The sequence below is a fragment of the Cervus elaphus genome, chromosome 14 (genome assembly GCF_910594005.1).
Source record: "Cervus elaphus chromosome 14, mCerEla1.1, whole genome shotgun sequence".
NCBI classification, from domain to species: Eukaryota; Metazoa; Chordata; class Mammalia; order Artiodactyla; family Cervidae; genus Cervus; species Cervus elaphus.
Genome location: NC_057828.1, coordinates 36,972,087 through 36,983,954, shown reverse-complemented (window position 1 = coordinate 36,983,954; position 11,868 = coordinate 36,972,087). Strand labels below are relative to the sequence as shown.

The 11,868-nt window shown below is 38.1% G+C and overlaps 1 pseudogene; it reads right to left on the bottom strand.

Annotated features, from left to right (window-relative positions):
* Positions 1 to 2,171: 2,171 nt before the first annotated feature.
* LOC122707418 lies at positions 2,172 to 10,371 on the bottom strand (annotated as a pseudogene).
* Between the last annotated feature and the right edge of the window lie 1,497 nt (positions 10,372 to 11,868).

The window sequence follows — 11,868 nt, the reverse complement described above, 5'->3', positions numbered from 1 at the left end:
TACTACAGTGGGTTGCCATTTCCTCCTCCAGGGGAACTTCCCAACCCAGGGATCGAACCTGCATCTCTCAGCCCTCCTTCATCGCAGGCAGATTCTTCACTGCTGAGCCATTGGGGATTTCCAGATAGACAAATCTGGTAAATGTGGTAGAATACAACAGTACTATATATATCATATGGTTATGTTTACCAAAAGTGCAGTTTTTTTAAAAAAAAAATACACATACATACACTAACAGGAACACAAATAGAAAATAGAAAAGGCATTTTAAAAATACAATATCATTTAAAAGCTTTCCCTGAGGTAGTAGGGAACTGGAAAAATACCATCTCCTTTTCCCTTCTACTTGGTCTGCTCTTCAGCAAATGACAGGAGCATTCCTCCTTCCCTCCTTCCTTCCCTTCCTCCCTTTGGTGTAAATAACAGCCTTCAGTTTCTATGATACAGACTTCTATCTTCATGGAATCCCCAGTTCCAATACTGTTATCTTTTCCCTTCACAGAAAATTAATAGGAATTATTACTGTTGCCAAGGTAAAACTATATCTCTCTATATATGTAACACTTGTCTGCCTAAAGAGTAGTATGTCAACTATGAATATTTAATGCATTTTATCATAGTTTCAAACGCATTAGAGGGGGCTTCCCTGGTAGTGGCTCAGTAATCTGCCTGCCAACGCAGGAGACATGGGTTTGATTTGTGATCTAGGAAGATCCCACATGCCACAGAGCAACTAAGCCCATGCACCACAACTAAGCCTGTGCTCTAGAACTTGGGAGCCACAACTACTGAGCCCACACATTTACAGCCTGTGCTCCACAACAAGAGAAACCACTTCAATGAAAAGCCTGCACACCACAGCTAGAGAGTAGCCATGGCTCGCCACAACTTGAGAAAAGCCCTTGCAACAGTGAAGATCAAGTATAGCCAAAAATAGATAAATAAATAAAATAAATTGCATCAGAAGAGCTTGCCTCTTAAAGAAATTAGTTATGAGACTTTTGGTAAAATAAACAATTAGTAACTAACAATTAAATTTAGACCTGTGAGTACTGGATTTATTTACAAATCTTTGAAATATAACATATAAGGCATTCCTTCAAGTCTGAGTCCCAATAGTGATTTTTTTAAATTACTAGTTGTGTATTGAAAGCAGTAAGAAGATTCACCACACCAAATAAACCAGTGTTGAGATTTCCCCCAACATAAAGTTTAACAGCTCCAACTTCTTCAGTTTTTATCAAAATGCAAAAGAACAAAGTAGAGGTTATCATTTTTGACGGTCAATCTGACCCTTGTAGGCTGAGGGAGTGAGAGCATATGTAGATGGGGGCTCTGAGGGGCTGTGGCTCAAGAATGACCATCCGCACCTAGTTGATGAGACCCCAGAGAGCCTGGAGCAGGCTAGCAAGGGGACTGCAGGGCTCCTGCTCCAACCAGAGCATTCCAACTGAAGTGTCCATGCTGATCCAAGGAAAGGCCGAGGTTCCTCCAAGGTCTGAGAGTGATGGCTGCAGCCTCCACCCCGTCTTCTGGGCAGCCATGTAAGCACAAATACCAGCAAAGTACTATGGGGTGTGGAATGACCCGAGACAGAGCATATCACATGGTGACCCTATTGTGACCTTGCAGAGTGGATCATGGCTGGTTCTACCCTGTTTCATTTCCCCAACAGGAAACAGACCACCAGTAGACTGGACTCAGGCCATTACTGCAGAACCTACACTAGGTATATCTCTCCTTTCTGTGTGTTCAAGTATCCTCCTTACCTTGTATTTGTTAACTATTTTTTAAAATGCACTGAATTTGGGTTAAAGACTAACCACCAAAATGGATCTCAACACAGATCTAAAGCCCGGGGGAGGAGCAACAGGCTCATCTGACGCGGCCATTCCTGGATGACCCGTGTGCCTAAAATCCCTTCTCAGTACTAAACAGTGGGTTGATTTTCTTTTTACAATTAAAAAAAAATGAGTAATATTGCATAAGAGTACCAGAAACTGCCTCATTGGAAACAAAAACTGTTTACATTAAATAAAAATGCAGTTGCAGGCTGCATCTGCACATTTATAGCATGGTGAAGCACACGGTGACATCGTGCAGAGAGCTTCTGGCACTCACTCCACAGGGATAGGAAGAAGGGGGGAGAGGGAAGGAGCAGAGAGTACAGCTCATTTCCGGTTCCAGAGCTGACTGGACAGCCAGTCCAGTCCCGCATAGAGCCCGTCCCCACTGGTGGCACAGCTGGCCTGAATGTACCAGTTCCCAGGGCGCAGAGTGTAGACCCAGCTTGTCTGTGATCTCGGCTGCATTCTTGGCATTGGGGACGTCCTATTAGCAAACATGAGCAGAAAAGGAGTCCCAGGGTTCATCTTCTGCCAGCATCCTCATGTGCACCTCACAGGCCTCATTCACACACGGTCATTGCAGTCAACCACAAAGATGAGACCTTATATGATCTGAAATTAGTGGCACCATAGATGCCAGATCTTGTCCTGGCCACCCATGTCCCATAGAGTGAAACTGATGTTCTTGTATTCCACCGTCTCCATGATGAAGCCTATAGCGATCACGATTTCACCCAGCTTCACTTTGTACAGGGTGAGGGTCTTTCCCACAGCATCTAGGCCCACAATGAGAATGCACATTTCTTTTTTGACAAAAAGGCCCTTGAAGAGATTTGCAAAGATATCCCCTGGCGCAGCTGCTGCTCAGAGGCAGACATTGGTTTCACTCCAACACGATTCCAATAATGATTTTACAAGACCAGAATAAGCAAGGAAGGTCATCAAGAGTGTAAGGTGACTGGGCTATAAAGTAGCTAGCAAGAATTTCTAACATCTCGTGTGACCCACTCCTTAATACTTGTGCAGGCAGAAGAGTTCTTCTTGGTCTCAGTCATAATATTAGAAAATGCTTTTAATAATGGTCCCATAACAAAGTTTCCACTGGAATGAAAGCCACTAGCTTTCACACTGCTGGAGCTCAGAGGGTTTGTCAGCCCATGTTCATATTTCAATTTCCAGCCTGGGGCTTTGAATTTTCTCTCTTTTTTATATTCTTTTCCATTATGTTTTATCCCAGGACATTGAACATAGTTCCCTGTGCTATACAGAAGGACGTTGTTGTCCATCCACTCTTTTTTTAAAAAATTTATTTATTATAATTGGAGGCTAATTACTTTACAATATTGTGGTGGGTTTTGCCATACATTCTATATGAAATAGTTTGCATCTACTAACCCCAAAGTCCCAATCCAGCCCTCCACCACCCTCCTCTCTCCCTTGGCAACCATGGGTCTGTTCTCTATGTCTGTAAATCTGTTTCTACATCATAGACAGGTTCATTTGTGTCATATTTTAGATTCTATATGTAAGTGATACCATACGGCACATCTTTCTCTTTCTGACTTACTTCACTTAGTATGATCATCTACAGTTGCATCCATGTTGCTGCAAATGGCATTATTTCATTCTTTTTATGACTGAGTAATATTCTATTGTATATATGCACCACATCTTCATCTATTTATCTTTCAATGGACATTTAGGTTGTTTCCATGTCTTGGTTATTGTAAACAGTGCTGCTGTGAACACTGGGATGCATATAACTTTTTCAATTACAGCTTTGTCTGGAATGAATTGCTGGGTCTTATTGTAAGTGGATCTTTAGTTTTCTGAGGAACCTCCATACTGTTTTCCATACTGCCTTCACCAACATTCCCATCAACAGTGTAGAACGGCTCCCTTTTCTCCACACCCTCTTCAGCATTTATTATTTGTAGACTTTTTAATAGTGGCTATTCTGACCTGTGTGAAGTGGTACTTCATTGTAGTTCTGATCTGTATCTCTCTAATAATTAGCATCTTTTTAAATGCTTATTGGCCATTTGTATGTCTCCTTTGGAGACATGTCTGTTTAAGACTTCTGCCCATTTTTTGATTGGATTGCTTGATTTTGTTGTTGAGCTACATGAGCTCTTTGTATATCTTGGAAATTAAGACCTTGTTGGTTTCCTCATTTGCAAATATTTTCTCTCATTCTGACGGTTGTCTTTCCATCTTGCTTATGGTTTTCTTTGCTATGTTAAAGTTTGTAAATTTAATTAAGTCACATTTGTTTGTTATTATTCTTATTGCTTTGGGAGACTGACCTAAGAAAACATTGGTATGATTTATGTCAAGAGAATGCTTTGCCTATGTTCTCTTCTAGGAGTTTTATGATGACTTATGTTTAAATCTTTAAGCCATGTTTAGTTTATTTTTGTGTATGGTGTGAGGGTATGTTCCAACTTCACTGACGTAGCTGTCCAACTTTCCCAACACCATGTGCTAGAAACTTTCTCCCACTGTATATGCTTGCTTTCTTTGTCAAAGAATAATTGACCACAGGTATGTGGGCTTATTTCTAGATTATTCTTTGCCAGTTATCCATATGTCTGTTTTTGTGCCAGTACCACACTGTTTTGATTACTGTAGCTTTGTAGTACTGTCTGAAGTCTGGGAGGGTTACTGGTGCTTTGAATTTAAATGGTCCTTTGCAAATGTGTTTTTAATTTATATTTAATACATATAAATACAACTGAAGCTTCAGATGAGAGGGAAAGGAGTATGAAAAAATACAAATGGTTATTTGAGAGTAGGAATATCTCCTGTCTCACATTCTAAATTCTAAGTTGGGGAAGAGAGAAGTCATAAAAACAAAGGAGGATGACAGAGCATATTCTCACATTTATTTGGAAAGCTCTTCTATTCATCTTGTCCTGGATTCTTTAAGGGAACTAGGCAAAAAAGAAAGAAAAACAGAATATGAAAGAATCAATTAAGAGGTATTAAAAGAATTTAGTGTAGCTACTGGCATATATTCAAAAAACTTGAAAAAAAAATATGAATTGTGCCCAAAGTCTTGTGGTTTTTTTGTCACTTACATTGAAATTTAAAGTTTTATGTATACCTGAGAATAAGATCTTTCAGGGAAAATTCAATTTCTGAAACTGACATCTTTTTACAAAATGGAGAAAAGAAAGATGCACATCAAAGAGATCAAACTTGGAAATAAGCCTGATGTTATAAATTGAGATTCTTAAATCACAGACCATGCTTTTCTTTTCTGGACCCCATGGCTCTTACACTTCATTACTGTTAACACTGACTTGCAGCCAGCTCTTCTCAGTGGCTTATCTTAGTCTAATGAAATGCAGATTTGCTATGATTTTGATCTTGTTAAGTAAGATCCAGTCATAACCTATATAAATAAGCTATGATAAATGCACAATGATAAATTAGACATTTAAGCTATCTCAGTCTATTTCCAACTGAGCACTCTTTTAAGCTTAAATCAATCACTTTTATATTCAAACACTTCAATGGGTCCCTATTTCAAAAAACATAAAGAAAAAGCCCTTCCAAAAACCTTTGAGTACCATCTCGTATTCCTCTCCTTCCCTCTCCCCGACTCCAATATTGCTCACTCTGCTTCAGTCACATAAGTGTCTTTGGAAATTCTCCTACCATCCAGTTGCTCTCTTGACTCCTTCAAGTCTTAGCTCAAATGTCATACCCTCAATCTCTGCTGTTTGAAAATGTGAACCTCCGTCCAAACCACGTACCATGTGATTCCCCTTATCTTGCTCTATTTCTTTTCTCCAGTTTATTTAGATGTTTGAATATACTATAAAATTTCTTATTTATTATTGTACTTATTGCTTATTTTCTACCCCTGACCCACCAGGATGTAAACTGTACAAGGACTTTTGTCATTTTATTTCATTGATGTATCCAAAATACTTAGAACACTGCCTGACATAGAATTATCCAATAAGTATTTTTGGAATAAAGGGAAGAATATGTTCAGTATTCATTATCATATATTAAGTGGTATTGGAAAATAATGTGAAACTCAAACTTCATTATATATGATTCTGTAAACATTTGGCCATATGTCCTTAAATAGATGTTCAACTGAGACACTGAGAGGGAATGGAAAGAAATAGGCACAGGGATCAAATCATAATTCAGTCATTTACCAGCTATGGAAAAGTAAATTTCTGTGAACTTTAGTTATCCCCTTTGTGAAATGACTGTGATGAAGACATTAAGTGAGCAACTAGATCAGTTCCTGGTATAGTAGGCACATGATAAATGTGAGTTTCTCCATTTTTTTCCAACTTCTCAGTAGACTCCACATGGCAGGGGGCAAAAGGAAAAATCTAAGGCACCTGCAGAGATCTACAGTGTGTCCACAGAAACTCATCATAAGAAACTGTGCAGGAAATTGGAAGAAAGGTGAAAAGGCAGTTATCAGATCTTTTCTAGTCCTTCTTCAATGGAAGGCCTCGTCAATGGGGACACTGAGAATGAGGATAGACAAGAGTGCATCTTACTCATGACTGTGGAGGAAGAAATTGGTGACCTAAATGGTGAATGAAAGTGCTGGCCATGCAGAGCCAAAGCAACCTGACCAAACATATTATCAAAGCAATACAGTCACTGACCAAGTGCTAAGTCAAAGGGTCGGAGAGGTAAAGGGGTCAAAATAAGGCTTAATAGACATTTTTCCAAAGAGGACATACATACAGCCAATAGGCACATGAACAGATACTCATCATCACTAAATAATAGAGAAATGCAAATCAAAACTACAATGAGGTATCACCTCACACAGGTCAGAATCAGTTCAGTTCAGTTCAGTTCAGTCGCTCAGTCGTGTCTGACTCTTTGCGACCCCATGAATCACAGCACGCCAGGCCTCCCTGTCCATCACAAGCTCCCGGAGTCTACTCAAACTCATGCCCATTGATGCCATCCAATAGCCATCATTAAAAAGTCTACAAACAACAAATGCTGGAGAGGGTATGGAGAAAAGGAAACCCTCCTACACTCTTGGTGGGAATGTAAGTTGGTGCAGCCTGTATTGAAAACAGTATGGAAGCTCATAAAAAACTAAAAATAAAAATAAAGTTTTCATATGATCTAGCAATCCCACTCCTAAGCATACACCCAGATAAAACTATAATTCAAAAAGATACTTAACCCTGTGTTCATAGCAGCATTATTATTATAGCCAAAACATGGAAACAATCTAAATCAACAGATGAATGGATAAATAAGATGTGGTACATATATACAAAGAAATACTACTCAGCCATTAAAACCAGTAAAATAATGCCATCTGCAGCAACAAATGGCTGCATTTGTTGCTGCAGATGGATGGACCTCAAGATTATTATATTAAGTGAAGTCAGTCAGAAAGAGAAAGACAAATACAATATGATATCACTTATATATGTGGAATCTAAAATACGACACAGACAAACATATATAGAAAAAAAAGACTTATAGAATACAAAGAACAGATGTGTGGTTGCCAAGGGGAAGGAGATTTGGTATTAGCAGAGGCAAACTATTACATATAGGATGGATAAACAACAAGTCTTACTGTATAACACAGGAAACTACATTCAGTGTCCTGGGATAAATATAATGGAGAAGAATATGAAAAAGAATACACACACACACACACACACACATATGTATAACTGAGTCACTTTGCTCTACATTGGAAATTAAACACATTATAAGTCAACTATACTTCAATAAAAATTTTTTAAAAAGAATAAGAAGGTTGAGAGTGGCTATAGGAAATATTGACTCAGTGAATGTCATTGCAAAAGGCCATGTCCTGCAGCCAGATTGAGAGGCCTGGATGAATAAGGGCATGAGATAGCGCAGTCCTTTAGAAAGTCTTGCACAGTATGGACAGCAACCTTTTTGACAGTCTAGGAATCTGTCTTCACTGATACTCATCTGACATTTCTAAATAAGGCTTTCATTCAGGAAACTAGAAAAAGGCAGGACTGAGAAATAGCATTCCGCTTCTTCATGTCAGAGGGAGGAGTACTTCATACTCTGAAGTCAGAAAGAAAATTAAAGTGAAAATATATTTTTAATAAATAGAGTAAGTTTTAACAAATGCTCATGGACTCAATGAACGATCAATGGCAAGTCAGTAAACGAGTGGATCAGTAAATGTGGCTGTCCAGTTGTTCTTGCAGATTGAGCACATTTCTAGGACTTTCATCCTGAGGGGGACAACTGGGGAAACTTTCCCCAATAAAACAATGTTTTATTGTACAAGAGAAGATATTGAAACTCAGAAAAGTAAATTGATTTACTCAAAGTCACACAATTATTACTGGCTACATTAAAACTAAACACTGATTTACAAAACAAAATTCCAGTTTCCACTGGAAGCTATTTTTTCAGTGACCAAGATACTTGTATTGGTGCCTGATTCCTTTCAAGTTGGAAAGTGTTTCCATATAGAGTAAATAATCAGACATTTGAAACAGTAAAAACATTTCATTAGACTGTTGTGTAGTCTGTATAGTTTTTCCTATTTTACTCTGTAGTCACCTTTCCTAGGGACCGAAATTCTTGCATCTCTCAGATATGGTGTTGTTTTTTCTTAGTTGTAATATACACATATTAAAGAAAATTAAAATTAAAAGAGTATATGTATGTGTACATGTATACTTCATACATATATATAATATATATAAGGTTATCAAATATATATATATTCTTTAATTTTCTTTGTATATTATTTAATTTTCCTTGAGTATATATACCGCAATACTTATATACTGCTACCACTTGAGGCATAACATCATTAACAGTTTTATAAATTATCTTACATTAGTCATTATTAGTGTTGATAAATAACATTCAGTTTAGCTCTTGTTTACTGAGCTCCTGCTTTTTGACAGGCCCAATAACAGGTGTGGAGATTTCAGAAAATGAGGGGTTTTTTTGGTTTTTTAGGTTTTTTTTTTTTTTTTGATAAATATTTTAGAGATTCTCCCATGTCTTTAATGAGCTTTTGAAACCTTCCATAATCTTATTCCTTATGCTGGCTACACAAAGTTACCTCTATGGAGAGTTAATACGTTTAATTTGTGTTGGCTTTACTGACATTGTACTCAAATTCTAGAAGTTCAGACAGTTCAGGGCCTGATCATACCTAGGGATATCAATCTTTTGGCTCTAACCATTGCCCCAAAATAAAGACCTTATAAGGTCTGTGAATGCAGTATCTCATATATCCCATTATGGGTGATTCTTTTTTCAGAGTAAGCATGGAAAAAAAGACATTCTAAAACAGCTCCTCATCCTCTTACTCCTCTTGAGATTTTCAAATAGGTGAAGCTTAGAATTATGACTGGCTACTTCACCTGAGTACCTTACCCTTTGATGGAGAAATTCACCTATTCTGTTTCTATATAAAATAAATCAGTTTTACAAACTGAGATCTTGTTGCCATTCAGAGTATGGCACTGAATTAGTCTCTGCTGGACTTCACCTGAGGGGGCTAGTTACTTTTTTAAAAACATAATTATCTTACCACATTGCAAAGTATTTTGCTTCATCAATTACATGTTTTGAGAAGGTAAAATCTCCCATTATCTGTAAGAAACCTCTACTATCAATAGATAAAAAGACGATCTACAGAGAGCTATAAAACAGAATGTTTCTAAGTTCATACCATTGACAATAATAAACATTCTGCGAAAAAGAACAGAAAGCACCAAATTTAAAAACAATGACATGACTGTCTGATTCAATCAATCAGAAACTGGAGGGGAGAAAAAATAATACAGTAAGCATCAACACAAAATCCTGCATATAACTGATGTACAATCAAAATTTGTTCAACTGAATTGACAATTCATGGTTTAATTATCTGATAAGATGCTTGAGGATTGACACTGTTTAAAGAGACAGATAAACTTTAGACACCAGAGGAGTGGAAAACTGTTTATGTTTTATTAATTTTGATTTAATATTAACTTTCCAAATACTTTATTATAAAAATATTCAAAAATAAAAATCAAATTAAAAACTAAACAATAAAAATAAGATAAAATAATTTTAAAAAGAAAAATATTTAAAGATAAAAAGATTCCCTGTTGCCTCCTCTGTCAGCGCCCTTGCCCCTACGGTGAGATGCAGCGCACCCCCACCTCCCCATTAGACCTCCAACACTTTTAGGTAGGTCTTAGACCCTGGAGCCCAGCGGGCTGAGGAGATGCTGGCCAAGTTCCGCTCCAATCCCCCATCCCCCGGAAGGCTCCTCTCCATCCCGGCCAATCTCCTCCTGGTGAGTGGGCTCCTGGGAGCATGGGAGCGTCTCCCCTCCCCAGGAACCCCTTGTGCCGCCTCTACTTTTCCTTTCTCCCGCCCTCCCTCTCATGTCTTACCTGGCCCTGCGGGGATTCCTGCCATCCCCCCAGGTGTCCGAGTTCACCCGCCAGCGCCTAGGAGAGGCCCTCGTTGTGAGCAGACGGAACTCTGCATTCTCTTTCTCCGCCATCTTCCCCCACCCCCTATACTTACTCTTTCTTGCCTTTCCAGAGCCTAGGGCAAAGGCTGACACATACAAGTAAAAGTAAAGTGTTAGTTACTCAGTTGTGTCCCGCTTTTTGTGACCCCATGGACTGTAGCCCACTACGTTCCCCTGTCCATGGGATTTCCCAGGTAAGAATACTGGAGTGGTTTGCCATTGCCTTCTCCAGGGAATCTTTCCCACCCAGGGATATAACTGAGGTCTCCTGTATTGCAGGCGGATTCTTTACTGTTTGAGCCAGTAGGGAAACGCAATAAACATTTGTATTGAATGTGAAATATATATTATGCTTGAAGAGATATTTTAGATGACTGGAAGGGTTTATTTGAACATTTCAAAGGTTTACCCTTTACTCTGAAAATTGTAAAATTTTCTGTTCTAAGTTGAAACATGGAAATGACAATTGCTTGAAAATTCCTTACAAATCTGTGGTCTGTATAAGCCATGGAGGTCAACATTGAAAGGGTGGCAAATAGGGTCCAAAGATTCATTCAGTAATACTATTTTGAAAGATACTCTGCAATGAGAAGCCCTGGGTTTTCGATTTCCCAATAACCCATTAAAGAAAATTCCCTGGTTATATCTTTTTATTAAAAAAACAACAACACTGATTCCTTTTTTTTTTTTGGCTGCAGTGCATGGCTGTGGTGTCTAAATTTCCCCACCAGGAATCAAACCTGGGCCCCCAACAGTGAAAGCATGGACTCCCACTGGATCGCCAGGGAATTTCTTGATTTTAGCATCTTTGAAACCAGGAAAACTAATCTTCAAACCCATCTGCTAACCAACTAACCATGGGCAAGTTACATTCCTTCTCTGAGCATTAGATGATTTTTTTTGCCTCTCTTGTAAAACATAGATTCAGCACGTTAACCATTCCTTATGAGCATTAATCAGATAGCATATATGAACACTTGCAACACATAGGAGACTCTCAATAAATGTTAAGAACCTTTTCCTTCATTATAGTATATAAATCACCTACCCAGAATGTAAATTAGAGATACCTGCAACATTCACCTAACTTTCAAGAAAGTCATTAAAGACTTTTTTGCAACATATATATATATATATATATATATATATATATATATATATTTATGTCCTTATTTTTATATGGATATACTATGCTATATGCATTTGCAGGACTGCAGTTTGAGCCTGAAACACCTCTGTTTGCTGAAACAGCAAACATATAAAGGAACGAGCCATCATAGTTTATGATACTATATCAGATAGTATTTGCTATAAAACAAACAAAATTTTGTGGTTTAAAATAAACATTTACTTAGTTCACGATTTTGTCGGTCAGCAATTTGGGTTGTTTGGGTCTTCTGATGATCTCAGATGGGCTTGCTAGTGTATCTAAAGTATAATTCTGGTTAGCTAGGAAGCTTTGCTTCTGGGGAAAATGTGCATAACCAGGACATATGTATCTCATCACTCAGCTGGATAGCCCAGGCT